General features: G+C 38.1%; 1 protein-coding gene across 1 annotated transcript in view; it reads left to right on the top strand.

Moving 5' to 3' along the window:
• The first annotated feature begins 8,927 nt into the window (after positions 1–8,927).
• Positions 8,928–12,859, top strand: part of arid3a (AT-rich interactive domain 3A) — a 43,874-nt gene continuing 39,942 nt past the window's right edge. Inside the window, exon 1 of the mRNA XM_016575568.1 lies at positions 8,928–9,101. The gene's annotated coding sequence lies outside the window, so the exon portion shown is untranslated. The remainder of the gene's footprint in view (positions 9,102–12,859) is intronic.

Below are 12,859 nucleotides of genomic sequence, written 5' to 3'. Positions count from 1 at the left end.
ATATTATTTGAAAATTTACAAAAAATAAGCTTTCCTTCACAGAGTGCGTGTACAGGCGTCCGGTACAGGCTATATTAGCATTTATTATACGATTAGTCTCATGATTTCTTATTCTCACGGTTTCTTGGCATCTTCCTTTTTTTGTTTGTTTGTTTATTTTCCGTGTCATTTACATTCTGAGACCAGAAGTCAGAACAGATGTTATCTAATTTTTAATCAAAACAATTTTATTTGTACACTGTATTGACCTTTAAATGAGTGCGTTTTCACAGAAATAGGATACATGGATAAAAGCAGATTTTATATAAATATATGTATATAGAGAGAGAGAGAGAGAGAGAGCGCGATGGTTGGTCAGGTGATAAATGTTACATTTCACAACGCTGCTCATGATAGATCAATCACAGCCATTTGTGGTTACTGTTTATTTAATTATTTCTTAGAGAACCCTGCTGAAGCAAAAAACAATAGAACCATCACAAAAAAAATCTAATGGTTTCCACTACAAATACCATTCCAAATATTACAAACCATCAACTTTTAACCATTCAAACCATTAAAAAAATGTTTTTGTAGTGTGTTTTGGGACATATTCCATTAGGATTGATTGGTTTTAGCAAGCCACCAATAGAAGGTGACCAATTACCAGTAGAAACCCACAGGGTCCATTACAGTTTCCATTAAAACCAATACAATTCCCATTATAACCAGTAAAACCATTACAAATTATGTGATGGTGTCTATTGTTTTTTTCAGCAGGGAAGACTGCTGGTCGATTTTAATTTGTATGTGGGGCATAAATCTGTGAATTTATTCAATTAATTATACTTTTTATTATACAAATCTATCCAACAAACATTCTAAAATTGAATGTGCTTTATTGTGGGATACATGAGCCTATGTGCACCCTGACGGACGTTTGTTTTCGTGAGCCGCCCAGTGGATTCATTTTGATGTCAGCTGTGCGCCTGACAGATGTTCGCTATCAGTTCCTATCGAAAGAAGGTTAGTTCTCGCCTCACCTCCCCTTTAAATCGAGTGAACTTCCCTGTTCACTGTGCAGTAAGCGTGCAGCAGTGTACGCGTTTCATGTAACAATACATGATTTCCACAATGCATCAATGTAACAAGGGAATCTGTCAAGAGATCTGAGTGTCATTAATTTATACATCCAGTTTGTAAAAAAGAAAGTGTATCATGCTTGTATTCATGTTCAAAATATTAAGAGGTGGGTAGAGTATCCAAAAACTGTACTCAAGTAAACGTGCCTATAGAAATAATTACTCAAGCAAGAGTAAATGCAGTGCCGGCCCGACCTAGCGAAATAAGCAGTTGCATAGGGCCTCGTGGCCACCAGGGGGCCCCATGTCAGGGTTCAGACAGTAATGCTCGGTATAATAACTTTGATAAAGTTTCAGTCTGTGTGTTAATGTTTGAAAATGAAGAGCCGGCACTATAAAACTGGCACAGACTGCAGAGAAGTGGAAAAAGAGAAAAGAAAGTGATCAAAATAAGGGTAAGTGAGGGATTTTAAAAGTATATTGTTGAAATGACTGATGCTTCATCGTGCTGCAAGCGATTTGAAGACGCGCTGTGAATGTAACAACAGTAATGAATATGAACGGTATTGTTACAGTGGGCACTTCAAAATACGGGAATAATTCGATGTCTTATTATCCCAATGGTTCATATTTTTAAAACGCACATTATCTTATTTTCCATCAACCAGTTAAGTTTTATCTAATGGTTTCCACTACAAATACCATTACAAACATTACAAACCATCAACTTTTAACCATTCAAACCATTAAAAAAAATGTTTTTGTAGTGTGTTTTGGGACATATTCCATTAGGATTGATTGGTTTTAGCAAGCCACCAATAGAAGGTGACCAATTACCAGTAGAAACCCACAGGGTCCATTACAGTTTCCATTAAAACCAATACAATTCCCATTATAACCAGTAAAACCATTACAAATTATGTGATGGTGTCTATTGTTTTTTTCAGCAGGGAAGACTGCTGGTCGATTTTAATTTGTATGTGGGGCATAAATCTGTGAATTTATTCAATTAATTATACTTTTTATTATACAAATCTATCCAACAAACATTCTAAAATTGAATGTGCTTTATTGTGGGATACATGAGCCTATGTGCACCCTGACGGACGTTTGTTTTCGTGAGCCGCCCAGTGGATTCATTTTGATGTCAGCTGTGCGCCTGACAGATGTTCGCTATCAGTTCCTATCGAAAGAAGGTTAGTTCTCGCCTCACCTCCCCTTTAAATCGAGTGAACTTCCCTGTTCACTGTGCAGTAAGCGTGCAGCAGTGTACGCGTTTCATGTAACAATACATGATTTCCACAATGCATCAATGTAACAAGGGAATCTGTCAAGAGATCTGAGTGTCTTTAATTTATACATCCAGTTTGTAAAAAAGAAAGTGTATCATGCTTGTATTCATGTTCAAAATATTAAGAGGTGGGTAGAGTATCCAAAAACTGTACTCAAGTAAACGTGCCTATAGAAATAATTACTCAAGCAAGAGTAAATGCAGTGCCGGCCCGACCTAGCGAAATAAGCAGTTGCATAGGGCCTCGTGGCCACCAGGGGGCCCCATGTCAGGGTTCAGACAGTAATGCTCGGTATAATAACTTTGATAAAGTTTCAGTCTGTGTGTTAATGTTTGAAAATGAAGAGCCGGCACTATAAAACTGGCACAGACTGCAGAGAAGTGGAAAAAGAGAAAAGAAAGTGATCAAAATAAGGGTAAGTGAGGGATTTTAAAAGTATATTGTTGAAATGACTGATGCTTCATCGTGCTGCAAGCGATTTGAAGACGCGCTGTGAATGTAACAACAGTAATGAATATGAACGGTATTGTTACAGTGGGCACTTCAAAATACGGGAATAATTCGATGTCTTATTATCCCAATGGTTCATATTTTTAAAACGCACATTATCTTATTTTCCATCAACCAGTTAAGTTTTACAACACTATGCGTTTGGTGCGTAAACGTTGGGTTAGATTTTCTCATTGATCTGAACAAAAACAGCAAAAGTGCTGAATAAAAATGCAAGTTCACTCTCTGACAGCAGGTGGCGCTTTAGGAACAGCAGAAATACAGCTGTTACCATGGTTACCCCTCTACACAAAGCAGCACCGCGCAAGCGCAACTTCTGGCACCTACTTGTTTGTTACAGAGGTCAAAGTAAGTCAAACAGTATTTACATGTTTTCCAACAGCCGTTCAGATTCTTTTTATCCATTTTAGTGTTTATCAAATAACACCAAATATTTAAATATGCCATATCTTTATTCAAACATTTGTTTAAACTTATACATTGTGCTTTGAAAATCTGCTTAGGGCCCCCAAAATGCTAGGGCCAGCCCTGAGTAGAAGTAATAATCCTAATAGTTAGGCCTACTTGAGTAAGAGTAAAAAAGAATCCAATAAAAAAAATACTCAAGTAGTGAGTTACTAAGTTTGGATCATACATAGCCTATATAACTACCTTATTAAATGTATCTGTGTTGTTTTTTAAGTCAAATTTAGCCAGCAACTTCAATCAATCACAATCCTATAGACTGTTACAATCTAATTTTTGTAATTTTTGTAATCTTTACACTGCAAAGGTGTAATAGTAGAAGCATCTGACATGGTGCTTATGTTTATTTACAGACTGTTCAATGCTGCTCTTGTACACATATTTATTTCAATTTAAAACAGAAAAAAAATAGTTTAGTTTAGTTTATTTATTTATAAAGCACATTTAAAAACAACAGGTGTTGAAACCAAAGTGCTGTACAACAAATGTAAAACAAACTTAAAAACATACATAATCAAGAAAACAAAAGGACAAATGAAAGATTATACACCCTCAAACAGAATTAAAACATACAGAATAAAAATTAGTCTTCAAAGAAAATTTAAACAAAAAAATAGAAAGGGAAGATCTTATGTGGAGGGGAAGGCTGTTCCAGAGCCTAGGAGCTGCCACAGCAAAGGCCCAGTCGCCTTTGGTTTTAAAATGTGAACGAGGGACTGAGAGGAGAAATTGACTAGACGACCAAAGAGATATAGAGGTATTATGAGGGATGAGGAGATTACAAATATACTGGGGAGCACAACCATGTAAAGCTTTAAAAACAGAAAGCAAAATCTCAAAATCAATACGGAACTTGCTTATTGGTAGCCAGTGTAGAGAGGCGAGTATTGTTGTAATGTGATCACATTTTCACCAATTGCAATCGATCCAAAGATGATTTAGGCAAACCCAGATAGAGTGAGTTGCAGTAATCCAATCTTGAAGTTATAAACACATGAATTAGAGTTTGAAGATCCTTAATGGAAAGCATTTTCTTGATTCTAGCAATTGACCTTAATTGAAAGAAACTGCTTTTCACAACAGCACTGATCTGCTTAACAAAAGACAGCGTGGGATCAAAAGCAACACCAAGGTTTCAAACACACTCACGTACATTTGATGAGAGGGGACCAAGCTGCTTAACAATGTCAGAAGACGCAACTGTTGGACCAAAAACCATTATTTCAGTTTTATCATTATTTAACTGTAAAAAATTCAAGTTCATCCAGCCTTTAATGTCCTGAAGACATGCAAACAGATTAGACATAGTCAATAGCACAGATAAGCTGTTCTACCTGCGTGGCTTTTCAGCCTGACGCACCTCCTCCAGTGCCATTAGGTCAGCTGCAGGGTCGTCAGCTGGTTGCCGCCGTTCACCGATGTTTCGCACCTACACCAGTACATCTCCCGGCGGGGGGGCAGTGGCATATTAGGGACGTATCCCTGCCACCCCTGCAGCCACCTTTATCGGGGTGTTAACCCCCAGCCACTATCCTTCCTCCGGAGCCACAGCCAATAGCTGGCTTTCTCTGCCTCTTCCTCCAACTCCTTCACCGCCTTCCGCAGGTTTGCCCCCACCATGCCAGACTCACAGAGTATTTGCACCATTGCTCTACTGACGAAGCCCTGGCATCCGACCTCCACGGGGGTAAACCTTAGCGTTCCAGCCTGCCTCCTGGCACTCCGCTGCCACATCCAGCCTTTAATGTCCTGAAGACATGCAAACAGATTAGACATAGTCAATAGCACAGATAAGCTGTTCTACCTGCGTGGCTTTTCAGCCTGACGCACCTCCTCCAGTGCCATTAGGTCAGCTGCAGGGTCGTCAGCTGGTTGCCGCCGTTCACCGATGTTTCGCACCTACACCAGTACATCTCCCGGCGGGGGGGCAGTGGCATATTAGGGACGTATCCCTGCCACCCCTGCAGCCACCTTTATCGGGGTGTTAACCCCCAGCCACTATCCTTCCTCCGGAGCCACAGCCAATAGCTGGCTTTCTCTGCCTCTTCCTCCAACTCCTTCACCGCCTTCCGCAGGTTTGCCCCCACCATGCCAGACTCACGGAGTATTTGCACCATTGCTCTACTGACGAAGCCCTGGCATCCGACCTCCACGGGGGTAAACCTTAGCGTTCCAGCCTACCTCCTGGCACTCCGCTGCCAACTCAAAATATTTTAACTGTTTCCTTTCATGGGCTGCTGTGATGTTTTCTTCCCACGGGATAGTCAGCTCAATGATGAAGACTCTCTTATCCTCAGCTGACCATATGACAATGTCTGGCCAGAGGGTAGTTGTGGTTATTTCTCTTGGGAAGGCCAGCTGCTTCTTGAGGTTTCTTTTTGCCGCTACCAGGTGGATGTCGCCTGGTCTGACAAAAGAAGCCAGTGTTAACTTTGGAGTCTCGGGCATGTGGTTTGCTGCTACCCTACCCCTCTCCAGGACTTCAGCCAGCTTGGCCAGAACTTGGTCATGTCGCCACCTGAATCGTCCCTGTGTCAATGCAACCTTGCATCCTGAGAGGATATGCTGCAGGCTTGCTCTGGTGTTACCACGTAGTGAGCAGCCAACTTCGTCCCCAAATCACCGGGTGAGGTTTAAGGGGCATGGGAGGGTGTCATATACCGCCCTTATCTGAAAGCTGAGTCTGGCTTGTGGAGTTCTCCAGATGTCTACCCAGCTGATGCGCTTATTCACTGTAGCGTCCCAACGGGTCCAGGCGCCCTGCTGGCCCAGGGAGACTGCCTTAATGTGAAAGCGCTCCTGCTCAACCCTGGTGACTTTTTTTATTTAGAACAATTATTGTTTTAAACTGGAAAATAGAGCTGAGTGTCGTCGGCATAGAGATGATATGATAAATTATGTTTCTGAATAATATGACCAAGTGGAAGCATATATAAGGGATAAAAGAGGACCCAGAAAAGAGCCCTACGGAACACCATAGGAGATTTGAGGCTGAGATGAGAAGCAATTCCCCAAATTCACTGAAAAAACGGGTCCAGGCGCCCTGCTGGCCCAGGGAGACTGCCTTAATGTGAAAGCGCTCCTGCTCAACCCTGGTGACTTTTTTTATTTAGAACAATTATTGTTTTAAACTGGAAAATAGAGCTGAGTGTCGTCGGCATAGAGATGATATGATAAATTATGTTTCTGAATAATATGACCAAGTGGAAGCATATATAAGGGAAAAAAGAGGACCCAGAAAAGAGCCCTACAGAACACCATAGGAGATTTGAGGCTGAGATGAGAAACAATTCCCCAAATTCACTGAAAAAGTTCTGTCCTTAAGGTAGGATGCAAACCACTTCAGCACAGATCTCTGAAACCCAGCTACTTGACCAAGTCTTTGTAGACGGATGTCATGATCTATTGTATAAAATGCTGCACTTAAATCAAGCATGATTAAGATACAGCAATCTAGGTGCCCCCAGACCAAAAGCCCCCAAATATTTAGCCTGAAAATATTTAATTCTGTTTTGTTTTACATGAACGTCCTCTCTCTGTTTTAATATATTGATTAATTTATTAATGTAGATATATTAAGTAAACAAGTGCCATATTTCGGCATACATACACACACACAAATCTCCAGTTAATTTTGTCGAATTTTGCTCCACCAATAAAAAATAGTAACAACCGTTGTGCCTTTCCAACAATACACAAAATTATGTACTCCAGTTGCAATAAAAAAAAAATGTATAAAGAAAAATAAATATAAAAAATACATTTAAAAAACAAAGTTGTTAAAAATTATCAAATATTTGATGACAGCTAAGTGACAATGTATGTATGTCATTTCATTAGATATGATATATCAAAACCATGGCATCTGACAAAAGGTAAGAGCTTTTCTATGAACTAACTTTTGTTTTTACAATGAATTTTAATTAGCTGGACTCATGGTGTATAGTGATGTATTGTCTTCATTTTGAACAGTATATCCATTGTTTCCTTAAATGTGTGTGTGTTTCCTGTGAGGGGTAGGTTTAGGTGTAGGGTTGGTGTAGGGCAATAGAATATATGGTCTGTACAGTATAAAAACCATTACGCCTATGGAGAGTCCCCACAAGGATAGCTGACCAGACCAGTGTGTGTGTGTGTGTGTGTGTGTACCTGTTTATATATCCTGGTGGGGACTTAAACCTGAATACACACAGACTCATGGGGACTCGTGTCACGGTGGGGACTTAAATTGAGGTCCCCACAGGTAAACAAGCTAATAAATCACACAGCATTAAGTTTTTTGAAAATCTAAAAATGCACAAAGTTTCCTGTGAGGGGTAGGTTTAGGGGTAGGGTTGGTGTAGGGCAATAGAATATACGGTCTGTACAGTAGAAAAACCATTACGCCTATGAAGAGTCCCCACAAGGATAGCTAACCAGACATGTGTGTGTGTGTGTGTGTGTGTGTGTGTGTGTGTGTGTGTGTGTTTTACTTATATTTGTTTTATGAAAAGTGTGCCTCTCACAGTTTGATATTTTGAAATGCAACAGCATGTATACATTTTTTGTCCAGGTTGATGAAGTGCAAATATAAACTTAAAAGGTGCATATTAGTAACTTAAAGGTACATATTAGTACATAAATGGTACATATTAGTACCTTAATGAAAGTGTACCGCCCCAGCGACAACTTTTGTACCTTTTTGTCTCAGATTGTTAATATTATATGTCCACAAAAATGCAATACTTGCTCTGTCCGGTAGGTGGAAACTAAATACTGTGCAAAAGTTTCTGCACTTTAACCTGAGACGTGCACACGTCCGTTCTCGGAAATGGCCTCTACTTGATACATACAACATTTATATCATACTTAATCAGATAATTTCAGATAACACCATAATCTATCTCTTAAAATGTACATGTGAATGATGCATATTTTATCTTTTGTGCATTTTAGGTTGGCTATTACATATAATAAACATTTAATTTTATAATATTTTATAAATGTATTTTACATATTTAAAGCTGTTAAAATGTACTGACTTTCATATGCTTTTAATCTCAACCTAAATTAGTAAATTGTTATTAATATTTGTTTGTTTTTTTGTTGTTATTGGCAAACAAACCAGGTTGTTTATTAATGATAATCGAAGATATACAGCTCTATGTGTTTGCATGAGAACTCCAGCAGCAGCTAGACATTAGTGGTGCCTGTGATAAAAGGGAAGGGCCCCTGGCAGGGAACGTCGCCAAATGTATAGATACCATCATATAGCGTATATGTCCATATACAGACACGGAACGAGGGTCTAAATGGGCGGCTTTTCATAATGGGTTTCAGTCATCAACTCAAATATATCACCAGACCCAAACACAAGTCTTTAATGCAAAGGTCATTTAGTGTGGGACCTTCCTCCACTTATTAGCGTTGAGTTATTTGTAGATGTTGCCTATAGAGTGGGGGAAGGCAGCCCCATTGATTCAGAGGTTTGGAATTTGCATCTGATTGCTGTTTGTCAACCAATGGTTTGACTCCCCCGACCGCGGGCACCGCCTCAGATTAGACGCACATACGATGTTACAGCCAAATTAACCTCTATATCGAAATCAAATGAGGAAGAGAGAGGTGCTTCAGAGAGAGCACCAGCCATACTGTTTCTATAGGCTGTCGTACGTTCGCGACTGTGATTAAACATTGCCTAAGAGAGCGTCGCGAGCGGGTTGTTTTTACAGGCAAATCAGGAATGTTTCTTCCGCTTCCCAATAAAAAAAAAAATTAAACGGAAGTTAAACTGGTAAGTGAAGTGTGTTTTTTTCCTCTCAGCCTACATTCACATTTTCCTGTTTGTGTTGACTGTATGGGAAATATATTACCTCGGAAGGTTTAATGAGTTTTCATTTCTGTCTTTGGTTGTTTAAAGCTGATCATATGATGATGTGTTAGTGTTGGTGTCAGTGTATTTTACAGCCATCAGAATAAACACTTGATACAAACACATATACAGTAACTGCCATCAGCCACGCGATGTATATATGCAAATAAGTGTAAATCCCCAGGTTTATTTATTTATTTCCGATTTCAACTTGGATGTAGTTTTGATGAGATAAATGTTTTAATTATTTTTTAATTATTTTTTTTTTTTATCTAGGTTGATTATCTGTGATCTTGTGGCTGTGGAAGTTGTTTGTTTGTTTGTTTATTGATCGATTGCATTAAATTGGCCTTTTTAAGGCAAATTGTCTGTGTAAGTGTCCGGTAACTAATATGCAGGACATAATACTTATCTACTGACACAATAATAACTAAATAAAATTAAATTCTTAGTCAATAATATTATAATATAATATAATTAATGCCATTCTATTTATGTGAAGTAGTTTGCATTCTAAATGTGTGCAGATATTCGTCCTTATTTTAGGTTATGTCTAACTGTTACATTTAAAATATTACAATTTGCTCACTTCAGAATGAAGTGTCTTTAAAGCTGAATAATTATGCAATAACAATGAATGGAAAAAAGGAAATATTAAAACACACAGTGGTATAATTGTTGTGTGATATTATTTTCAGCTGGTGCCTTGTATAAATGATAAATATATGATAGCTTCATCACATACTGTACTGAAACACTACACGCAACAGCTGGAAAAGATATTTAATTCAGTATCTACTCACACTTAATCTTGGGATATATAGGCATGTAGGGAGCATTTACACGACACCATTTTCAACTAAAACAGAAAAAAATTTATGCAATTTGGCCGTTCGTTTATACACTTTCAAAGCCGCGTTTCAAAGTGCAAGTTTTTGAAAATTATACTGTTATCGTCTCCATGTAACCTACCAAAACGCAAATTTGTGAGAATGGTGACGTCCTGCACATACCTATTACATGTTCAGTCTACAGGCGTAAACGCATAGTGTTGCTTTACAAAGTGACATCGCCAACTACTGGCCTGGCATGCATAATACAGCTTTTTTGTAGTCATTTTTGCGGGTCCAAGTGAGAAAGGATTGTTTTGACAACATTGTCATCTGTAGGCAAAACTTTTCAAAAACACAAAGGAAAAACTTTTCCATTTTTAGTGCATTGTACCCTTAGAGGAAATATATTTTATTGGAGAACTCCGTAATCAAACGCAAAAATGAATTCATTTATGCACAATGTTTGCATTTATATCAATGTCTATAATGAATCTTGGGCAAGACAAGAGTTCCTTAAATGTCTTGCTGACTCCATAGAACGATAAATGAGAATTGTGTGTTAGACTTTGCCATAATTTGGGTGCTCAAAAGCAGAACAGAAGAGAAAGTGCATGTTAAAGTCAGTTGTTTGTTGCATTGCATTCCATTCCAAACTTTGGACAAATTGGACAACTTTTTATTATGGTATGGAGAGTGTTTTAATCTCTTACTCTGATTTTTTTTTCATATTTTCCTTTGGAATAACAAATACGGTGGCTTGTTTGTCTGCTGTTGGGTGCTATTTAAAATAGACTAGAGATAATGTAAAAGAGAGATTTTATAAAGTTGTCAGTAAAACAAACAGAAGGGACAGCAGCAGAAGAGGAACTTTAATGCTTGTTTGGTGCATGAGAGGTGGGAAAATGACATGATACAATCCTCAATTGTGTTTTAATTCTTATTCCTTATGACGTGTTTCTTTAATGTTACAATTAATGTGTAAGTACCATAAATCTTTGCAGTTGCATTCTATATATTTCAGGGGTGTTGTAGAGCTGCATATGTGATATTGAGTGAGTCCTGGGGTTGTTTGTATGTGAAATAAGTCGATGTGGGGTTTAAACTGATAAGGTGAGATATGAGCTGGAATGAGGCCCTGCATCCTGTCACACCTGTCGTGATCAGAATGAAGCAGCCGTATCAGCCGTATCAGCCGTCATCTTTTTCACAAGTTTATAGGTTGGCAAACCCGGCTCTGAGCTGGCCAAACTGGTTTCAGCTTTGCGTGTTACTAGGTAGTGTTGAGTGGGATCAGATATCTAGTGTCGCAGCTCAAGGAGGGAACTGCTCTGTTTTTAGATTAATCTATATGCGCGTCTCGGTGTGGCCATTTTAGCTCAGAGTTCTTGGGCAACACTTTACTCAAGTGAAACAGAAAGCACCATTTAAACAAAAATGCTGTACAAACTACTGTTGTCACGGTACCAATACCAATACAGTTCCACGGTTCTCATTACCAATTTCAATGCCGTATCAAAAACGTTTAATTTTTAAAAAATTTTACTATTTTATAATAAAAATATTAAAGAAATAAAATTAGTTATTATCGCTATTAATACTTATAAGTAAATTAAATATTACCATGTAACCTTCAAATATTGTTCAATTATGTAAAAATTGCATTGCACAAGATTTAATCACGGATCTATTTTGACACATCAGATTGTTTTTGTCCCGTCCATTGCTGTGGTTATTACTTTATCAAACATCGCAGATTCAGTCCACATTTTAATACGGTTGTCACTCCCGAAACTTTGCATTGTGTACTTGGCTGCATATAAAATAAAACTTTTATTCAAATTATGAATGGGTTTATACAGAAACCAAGCAAAGAGCACTCAATTTATAATCAATGAAGCTATCAGTTCAGCGTGAACTCACTGACTGAACTGACTGAAAAATTTAGCATGTCATACCTCAGAACATGTTTACTAAGTGTTTCATGGCTGTCTGTGTTCTGTAAGGGTGAAAACAGCCTTGGAGAAAAAATGAAAAGTGCTGTGGTCAACCACTTTTTTAAAAAAAGGGAAAAAATTTACTAAATTTACTCAACATGTATTTTAAATAATTGCACTTACCTGCACTCTAAAAAAAAAAGCTTTAAAAGCTCACTGTCACTGTGGTTATACCTTTTTAAAAGGTTTCAACGGTTGCATATTAGTACCTACGTGTAGTTCCTTTTGAAAAGGTACCGCCCAAGTAACAGCTTTTGTGCCTTGTTTTCTGAGAATGTGTTGGTAGATTTTGAAATGATGGAACGATCATTTGTGTTAACAGTTAATAGCAATAAAACAGCCAATCATTGGCCAATCAGTAGACTTGGCACATATTGTACTACTAGTCATGTGACATGAAAGAAGCATATTATTGATTTCTTTAAATACTGTCTTTTTAATTCCAACAATGCAGTTTGTTGTATTTTTACGACTGATTGTTACTGATTTATGCTTTAGCTTCTTCTATAGATTATCAAGTAGCTACATCTTGACAATATTTGTGAGAGCTGGCATGAAACGCCTCTTAAATAGGGGCCATTTGAGGTCTCCAAGCTTTGATCCTCTTTTAAATGTTGACTCAAAAAAAGATCTGTGGAAACACGATTGATTCAGATTTTTGCTTTCTTTACATGGCTTGCTATTTTAATATTTGCCCTAAAGGTTAGAGAGACTGTAGTCAATAGTGAACCAGGCTGTTTAATCCTGAATGATCGTTGATCCCAGAATAAAAATTCTGCTGGTTCAATAGCGTTAGTGTTGCCTCACTGAGGAAATGCTCAAAAGAGTGCCAAATGTGTTTTCTGCATAAGCA

Source organism: Sinocyclocheilus rhinocerous, unplaced genomic scaffold, assembly GCF_001515625.1.
Source record: "Sinocyclocheilus rhinocerous isolate Xijiao unplaced genomic scaffold, SAMN03320098_v1.1 scaffold324, whole genome shotgun sequence".
In the NCBI taxonomy this organism is placed as follows: domain Eukaryota; kingdom Metazoa; phylum Chordata; class Actinopteri; order Cypriniformes; family Cyprinidae; genus Sinocyclocheilus; species Sinocyclocheilus rhinocerous.
This window is presented reverse-complemented; position numbering and strand designations above follow the sequence as displayed.